The sequence below is a fragment of the Perognathus longimembris genome, unplaced genomic scaffold (genome assembly GCF_023159225.1).
Source record: "Perognathus longimembris pacificus isolate PPM17 unplaced genomic scaffold, ASM2315922v1 HiC_scaffold_4565, whole genome shotgun sequence".
Lineage (NCBI taxonomy): Eukaryota > Metazoa > Chordata > Mammalia > Rodentia > Heteromyidae > Perognathus > Perognathus longimembris.
The window spans coordinates 20,084-28,288 of record NW_025959896.1 but is presented as its reverse complement, the minus strand read 5'-3'; positions in this window follow the sequence as shown (position 1 = coordinate 28,288).

Here is an 8,205-nt window from a genome sequence, read left to right as displayed (position 1 = left end):
CCAGGCTTGCATGCATGCATGCTAGGAAAGCACTCTAATGCTAAGTCATATTGCCAGCCCTTGGATGGGTTTGGGCCTGTTTTTGTGTTTTTTTTTTCCTACCCGTCACAAAAGCCACATTCAGGGACAGCTGGCCATGCCTCAGAAATTTGCCTGTGACAAGTTCCCTATTTGATAGATTTCATTCGACTTGACTTTGTGCTCACCTATAACATAGCAGCCATTCCTTCTTCCTAGTACACAAGGAAAAGAATAGACACATAGTAGCAGGTGCAGGGATAAAGAAAACCAGAAGTCCAAATGTCCTTTAGCACAGAGAGTACACTCAGTCTCAGTCGTAATAGCGCAAAAAGGCCAAGTTCAAGGTTCGTCGCTCATTCTGGTGAGGACAGTCTGGCCACCATGTGTCTAGGAAGCCCCTGTCATGATTTCATCCATATTTACTGTATCTACCGATATTACGGTTGTGTATCGATATTACGCTGTGTGATTGAGAAGCCTCCTGGCCTTTCCTTATTAGATAGCTGCATTGTGTTAGAGCCCCTCCTGCCCTATGCACTGAGCTGTTTTTCTCACAAGGTCCTCACCTCCCCATTCTTGATAATGAGCCAGCAGGATCCACACAAGTGTCAGGAGGCCATGCAGGATTTTTGAAGTGGGATTTATGTGTGCAAAACATAGGATTTGCTCTCAAGAGGTGTTCTGACATTGTGAGAAGTTAAGTCAGTGATGGGCTTCTTTGGAGGGCAGAACTTTCCTAGCATGGTGGACTTGTGTCTTCCAAAATGGGTACCTGGGGCATGCTAGAGTGAAGGCGTCATGGGTAGTTTCAGTAGCAGTGCTCATGGGCACAGTGGACTATAAGGAGGGTTTGGCTCCACCATTGCCATTGTGACTCATCTGGGGAGAAGAGGTCCTCCATTTTCTCCTGCCACAGGTCCCCTGGGAGCTCAGGACATGGAGGGCCCTCAGGCCCAGTCCTGCTGTGAGGAGAGGTCTGCTTTAGTGCTGTGCCATAGCCCACAGTGCTCACTATATAGGCAGGGCTCAGTGAGGGGCTTGAGTGATACACCAGACGGGCTCATGGACGGAGTTGCTTGTATCCTGTGCCCGGCTCACCTGGGCCTCTTTAGGTAGGAGGAAGGCTGCAGCCTCTTGGGTAGTAGGAAGCAGCTCAGACTCCAGGAGCTCTACAGGGAAAGAATACCATCAGGTAGCCCAAGGGAGGTCCCACCTTGCTGGCCTTCCCAAGGGTTTGCCAAATGTCAGATCTAGGCTGGGAAGACCTGGACATGGGCTTGGGGGAGAGTAGCTTAGGGCTCACTGTGGGTGGCAGACTCAGGTACTCTGTCTGGGAGTTAAGTATGAAGGGCAAGCTTTCTTCAGCACTATGTGGGCTTTTCTTAGCAACACCCACTAGTGAATAAGCCTGCTTCCCAACTATCAGAGTATTACCTTCAGCGGAGAACATCACCGCAAGTTCTACATGGTCCACTCAGGGAAAAGCCCCCACCATGCTTGTGCAGGGCTATGGCATTGTGGTTGTGTTAGCCAGGCTTTCCTCATAAAGGACAGCGATTGAGACTGATAGGAATGCTTTCCTCTAACAAGGCCGGCTCAGTGGAATTTGGACTGCTCAGAGTGAGCTCTTCTGTTCCACCTAGTGAGGCTAGGTCTTGTCCACTCTGCCTGGCCTCACCTGAATCCTCTGTAACTTCTGTCTGTTCTTTCATGTGAAGGTGGAGGGGCAAGTGCCCAAGTTAAGTCTCAGCCCCAAGTTCTGGATTTTGAGGCTTAGTTTGAGCGCCCTGCTTTCCCCTGAAAGCTGGAGGGCTCTGTCTTCTCGGATAGGACCTCCCGACCCTCAACCTGGATTGTGACCTGAGGAGATGCCCCAAGCAAGTTGAGAGTGACACTGGGTACAGTCAAGGTTGATGAGGACCCACTCAGGACACCCAAAGTCTGCGTGGCCAATACCTTCTGACTAGACCCTCTAAAGTGTTCCTTCCCAAAGGCCCCACGCAATGAGAAAAAGGCCCACTTGTCGGTGCACGTGTAGTTGTTACCCTTCCTCTCTGCTAGCCTGTGGCCATGTGTCAACATAATTCCAGGTGGTGTAGGGATGAACTTGCAAGAACCCTTCCTGGCCGGAAGAACCTCACAGAGGATCCCTATTATAGGTGCTCCGGGGCTGAAAGGGAATGCTTGAGAAGCTCGACTGCGGTGTTGGGCCTGCTTTCCACAGCAGCAGGCAATGCCTGTGCTCCGGGGCTTGCTCAGGACAGTGCAGCTGCCTGGAGACCTCAGCAGGAGTCCCATTATGACCTGGCCAAGGAGAAGGAGCAGGTTCCCTCCACTTCTGACCATTTGGAGCTGGATTGGGCAGCAGTTCCTGCCCAAGAACCTCGTTACCCTCCTTTTGTGAGCAGAGAGACTGGACACAACCAAAAGGTGCCTCCTGCCCCGACTGGACTTCCCCAGCTGATGTCGGAGCAGCTCACCAGGATGGATGTGGTGAGGGCCTGGGCAGGGCTGCATGTGGGGGCTTGGGTTTCCTGTGCCCTCTTCTGCCCCGGCCTGCGCTTTCTTTCCCTGGAGCCCAAGGATTCTTGCCCCAGCCCCAGCACAACTGGCACCTGTCTGTCTAGGATCATTTGTTTAAGTGCAATCCCTAAAGAGGCGAGCCCCGCTCCCCTGCCAGGAACTGTGTGGAATCAAGCGGTGGAGCAGAAAGAGAGGCAGGCAGCATAGAGCTCAGCCTAAATTACCAAGAGTCGGTGGTCTCCTCACTTTCTTAGGCACCTGAAGCGGACATGATGGGAGCCAAGGCCAGGGATGGGAAAGGGTGCTAGTTTTTGTGGTAGGACTTAGGCCAGTGGTTTTGGAACAGACATGTGCTGGCTGGGCTTGGGCGAACGAAGTTTTTGCTAGTGACGGTCAGGAAGGCATTTGGGAGAACTGAGCGCACTTGTACAAGCATCACTGTCTCCTTCCCACCTTGGTTCCCTTGGAGTCCCTGTGGGGCTTGGTGTACTGGGCAGTCAGCACAGCAGATCCAGAGAATCCCAGAGGTTGGGGTGTCCTACTTCCTGCTCTGAGTTCCAGAGCCATGTGTCTTTCTGTGTGTGTGTGTGTGTGTGTGTGTGTGTGTCTTTCTGTAGGGACAGGGATCCCTGGCCTGGGCCTAGGCACTGTGCTGTGTGACAGGGTCTTGTGACCTTTTCCTTTCTCCCCAGGAGCTCTTTGTGAAGGCAGAGCCCAACCAGTGCCTGGGGTCCATGTGGTCCCGGAGATACAACAAGGGCAAGCCACGCCTGGCCCCTAGCGTCCAGGTCATCTTGATACACTTTAACAAGGTCGTGTCCTTGGTTACAACCCACTGTCTTGGGGACCTCAGCATGAACACCTCAGTCAGGGCGCATCTGCTGGAATTTTGGATCCAGGTGGCTGAGGTAAGGGATGAGATGTACGGCCTCTGGCCTCTCGCTGTCCCTTCCAATCTCCCTCGTGTGCATCTGGGAATTGTGCTCAAGTGCCCTGTGGAGCACAGTCCCATCTTGCCAGGCCCATGCTTTGCAGGGCCAGCCAGTCCTAGGTCCTCCCTGACTAGCTCTTCCCTCTATCCTGCTCCTCAGCCTTTGGGGGAGCCCCAAATCTGCCTGGGCGGCCCTAGCTCCCTGCCAAGCCCTGCCACTCCAAGCATCCCCCTCTTGTCTTGGGTAAGTGGTGTAAACAGTGCCAGGGAAAGCTCACACAATCTTCCTTCCCAGGGTTGCCGCGTCCTGAGGAATTTCTCCTCACTGCACGCCATCATGTCTGCCCTGCAGAGCAGAGCCATCTCTCGTCTGCACAGGTCATGGCAACAGGTCTCCAGGTGGGTACCTATTCAACCAGGAAATGCCCTGAGGGTCCACATGGTAGACAGCACCCTCCCTGACCTGGGGCCCCAAAGTCCAGGCCAGGGAATGTGAATGGCACACTTGTTGCCTAGGAATAGCCAAGGGAATCCTGGGCAGGCTTGGCTACTCAATACAGGCACACACCCATACACACGATTATCCGGTTTTCTGAGGTGGCCACACATCTGTGTCTTGTTGAAATGAAACAGCACTGACTAGTGGAAGTGGGATAGCACAGCTTTCTGCCAGGAACAAGAAACTGCTCATGGCCACGGGTCCGGGCACTCAGGGAAAGGCTTTTGGACACTGTTGTGCTGCCCTGTGGGAGGCCTGCTGCCCATACAAAATGGAGTCCAACTGCCTCCTCCCACACCTTCCCAACTGTCACCTTCACTCTGTCGCTCATGCAGGAAGAACTTGCTCACATTCCAAAAGCTGGCCGAGATCACCTCTCCTGAAAACAACTACTCTAAGAGTAGAGAGCTGCTACTGAAGGTATGCTATGAGGAGGGGAAGGCAGAGGGCAGAGCTGGAGAGGGCACTCATGCTGAAGGGGTGTGGCCACATGGTTGCCCTTTTCTTTGAGGGAAAGGCAAGGGAGGAGTTGACTGATAGGCACTCATGCAGGTCAAGAGCCCTGGAGTCTTGGAGGCCTTACTTGCTGGGAGATAGAAGGTGAACACAGGGTGGTCCAGGGAAGCAAGGCTCTCCAGGACTGGGGACTGCTTCTACCCACCCACATGTTGCCAAATGTGCTATAGGCCCCAGAATCATGGCTTCCTTTCTCCACATTAGGCTGGCTTGCGTGCAGGATGCCTCCACTGACTCCTGCCCCTCATTGTTTAAACACACTGTTCAGAAGAGGCCTTCTCTGCTAGGGGCATTTCAGGGGTGCCCCTTGGCAAAATGCATAAGGACCCCCTGGGTTGGGGTGCAAACACCCAGAGCAGCCTTGCGCCGCCAGAGGCGCTGTGGGGCTCTGAATGTATCCACAGAGCTGATGCTGCTCATGCTCAGATCCCAGCTGAGAGGTTCCCAGCCCACAGCAGAGGCTGTGCACAGCCCAAGGCCTTGACAAACAGGGCTGGCCAAGCACCACTAACTCTTGCCTCTCAACCTAATTCTAACTCTGACAAGAGGATATGGGAGGATTGCTGTTCCAAGCTAGCCTGGCATGGAAAACTGGGAGATGACCCCCCAAAAGGGGAAATGGAGTTGTGGCTCAGGTGGTAGCCCAGCCAGTAGGAGCTTCAACCTTCAAAGGACACCCAGACCCTGTGGTCTGCTAGTGGCAACGAAAACATATTTGGAAAAGAAACCCCCAAAGGGTTAAGGTGAGAATGGAACCAAGCCCTGGGTCGTCTTTCCTGACTCTTTGGAGCTCTTCCCATTCAAGAGCAGCAGAAGGCACATCCCCTCCCGTGCTGGACATGCTTGTGTGCACAAGTAGGCCCTGGGATGCTCCTGTCCCAGCTGCACACAGGTAGAGAGAGCTTCATACCATAACCCATTGGCCTGGGCTGGGGAGACAGGGGAAGATATTGTAGGAGTCAGGTACTCCAGCGTATTCACCTGAGGTGGGTCAGGATGTTGGAGTCAGGAAGGTTCTGGAACGCCATGGCACTCCCTTTTTCTGCCCACCTCCCGGGAGGACCCTGATCCACAGAGAAATGCTAGCTCAGTGTACTGTGCTCAGAGGCTCATGGACCCCTTCCCTACGGGCCGTCAGGCAACAGGACAGCCCAACAGCCTTCTGTATCCTTCAGTTTTCTCCAGGAAAATAGGAAGGGCTACACAGCTCCCATTGGTGACCACCCTGGTTGGCTTTTGTGCTGCCCACAAATGAGAAAGCAATGAACCCTGTAGAGTTCTGAGGAGGCATAACCCTCCCCCTCTCCCCCGCATGCCAGGCAGGTCAGCACCATTGGAGGCAGGCAGCAGATGACCCTGTCTAGTCCTCAATGCCAGGAGGTGGACTGTGCAGTTGAGGAAGTAGGCAGAGGAGGCACGGTGGTCCAGGGGAGATGCCCAGCAGTGAGAGTTCAGGCAAAGCCTGAGCTAGAATTGGTCAGCTTGGCCATTAAAGGTTTGGCCCTGCACAGTGGCCAAATGCATAGCAGAAGGAACACACTGGCAGTAGGAAGGTGCACAGACAGAGCCCTCACTCACAACATGCTCGATCCCGGCAGGAGACCCACAAGCTGGCGAAGCTGCTCAAAGGAGGTCCTAGGGCGTCTCAAAAGATGGTGAGTGACTGAGACCTCGGCCAGGATGCCTCTCAGAGAGGACGCTTGCCTTACCTGGCTCTGTTAGCCTTGGAGCTCACCCCCAAGGGTGGCAAGCAGGAGGGAGGATTACTCTATGGGAGATGGGAGCCCAGATCAGTGAGCTGTCAGATGGGAAGGAGAAAGTAGAGCTAGGGCTTGGCAGATTCTAGAGGGAGGCTGGTTGGCAGAAGTGGGCTACTACCCTTTTGGCTCTGCATACAACAGCCTAGAACTAGTCCTGTAGTGTTAGGGGTTGCAAGCAGCAGGAAAGGGCTGAGGGCTCACAGGTTCTCCAGGACCCCGTGCTGTGGGAGGCCCTGTGTGGATGCAAGCTGGCTGAGAAATCCACTGGGATTGGGGAGGGGTGGGCCCTGGGCTCTGACCATCACCCTGCCAATCTTACAGGCGATTAGCAAGGGCATCGTGCCCTATCTGAGAATCTTCCTGAAAGATTTCCTCGTGGTTCACCTGGCCTACGTGGATGCCCAGGATGTGAGTAGCCAGGCCTGGCTGGGCGCAGGAAGCTGGCGTCCTGAGTTCAGGCACTGCTGGTGGTCTCAAGGCCATCCTCTGAGCTGAGTGCAATGCCCCTGGGAGCAGGTGCTACCCACAGCCGCCTGACCCCTGTGCTGTGGGCACAGAGCCCAGCTGGGACGTCAAGTCCCATAAGGGAGGATCTGGGGCCCCACCTGGAAGCAGATTGCCTAAGACAACCTGTGGCCCAAGCCAGGCCTTTTCCCCTGAAGCCACAATGTCACTCCTAGCTCAGAAGGGTCAGTCCTCACACTACCTGCACCTGACTGCACGCTGGTTCCCCAGCCCTGCCCTCTGCAAGTTGGTCCTCTATCTATGCATGCACATGGGATCCTGTGGCTAGAGGAGGCCCTGCTCATAGGTCCTCAGGGCAGAAAGGCCCCATTCTAACTGCAATGCCCTCTGCCTTCTAGGAGAAAAGCAAAGAGAAGAATTTGATAAAGGTGAGTGGTAGCTGTCCAGACAGGACAGGGCTGGTGGGGGCCAACAGGTTGGTGCAGTCAGGCCTGCCCCTCTGCGCTTTTCTTTGGGGGCAATGGCAGGAGAAAGAAGTGCTACCCCAGGCAGGGTGGGGTGAAGTGGCACCCAGGAGATTTCCACACTGCAGGATGGAGTGTGAGGATATGGCTGTGAGGTTCCCAGCAGCCTTTGGAGGCTCAGTGGAGGTTGGGTTGCCAGAGCAGTCAGAGGATCTGGGTCCCTCCCAAGACAGCCTATCCCAGCCCTGTCACTGCCCTTGTGCTGTCCATGGCCAGGAAAACGAGATCCTCGAGCAGATGAAAGAGCTGCAACGCAGTTGCCGCTTTTACGATATTCCAGTCGACCACCATTTTACTGAGTGGTTCAAGGGCCTGGAGCGGCTCAGCAAGGATGCCAGGTAGGTTGCCACTCTCTGGGTCAGGGAGAGGGGCCGTCCCTCGGAAGGGGTCCAGAGGGACGGGGGTGTGTACCTGAGTGAGGGGGATGGGACAGACACTCTGGAAGGCCCAATAGCAGGTGGGCCACCAAGCTCCAATGCCCAGGTCAGTTTGGGCTGGGAGCTATACACAGCACTTGGTCTCCTCACGGGCACATTTGTCATAGCTACGAGCTGTCCTGTGCCCTGGAGCCCTGCAGTCCCACTGGCTGTCCAAGCAAGAAGCGCTCATTCATTGGCAAGGCTGGCAAGAAGTAAGTGGATGGGCCCTGTCAAGCAGGGACCAGAGCAGATGTGGGGCTGGGCAACCTGCTGGCCCCAAAGCCTGGGGCTGAGTTCGCCCAGCTGACAGCAGCCCTCTTGCTGGGCTCAGAGGCTCAGCTCTCTGGGCCTCACTTTCTTCCCCTTCCAAATCGCGGGGATCCATCCCTGAGAAGGGGTCAGATTTAAGAAAGCAGTGATTGCCAAGAGACTGGACTGGAGCCCTGTGCTAGCAGGGTACTGGGGAGTGGGAGCTTGGACTGTGCTTGGGGCTTGCACTTCAAGAACCTCTCTAGTGCCACCATTCCCACAACACTGCCTTCCCTTG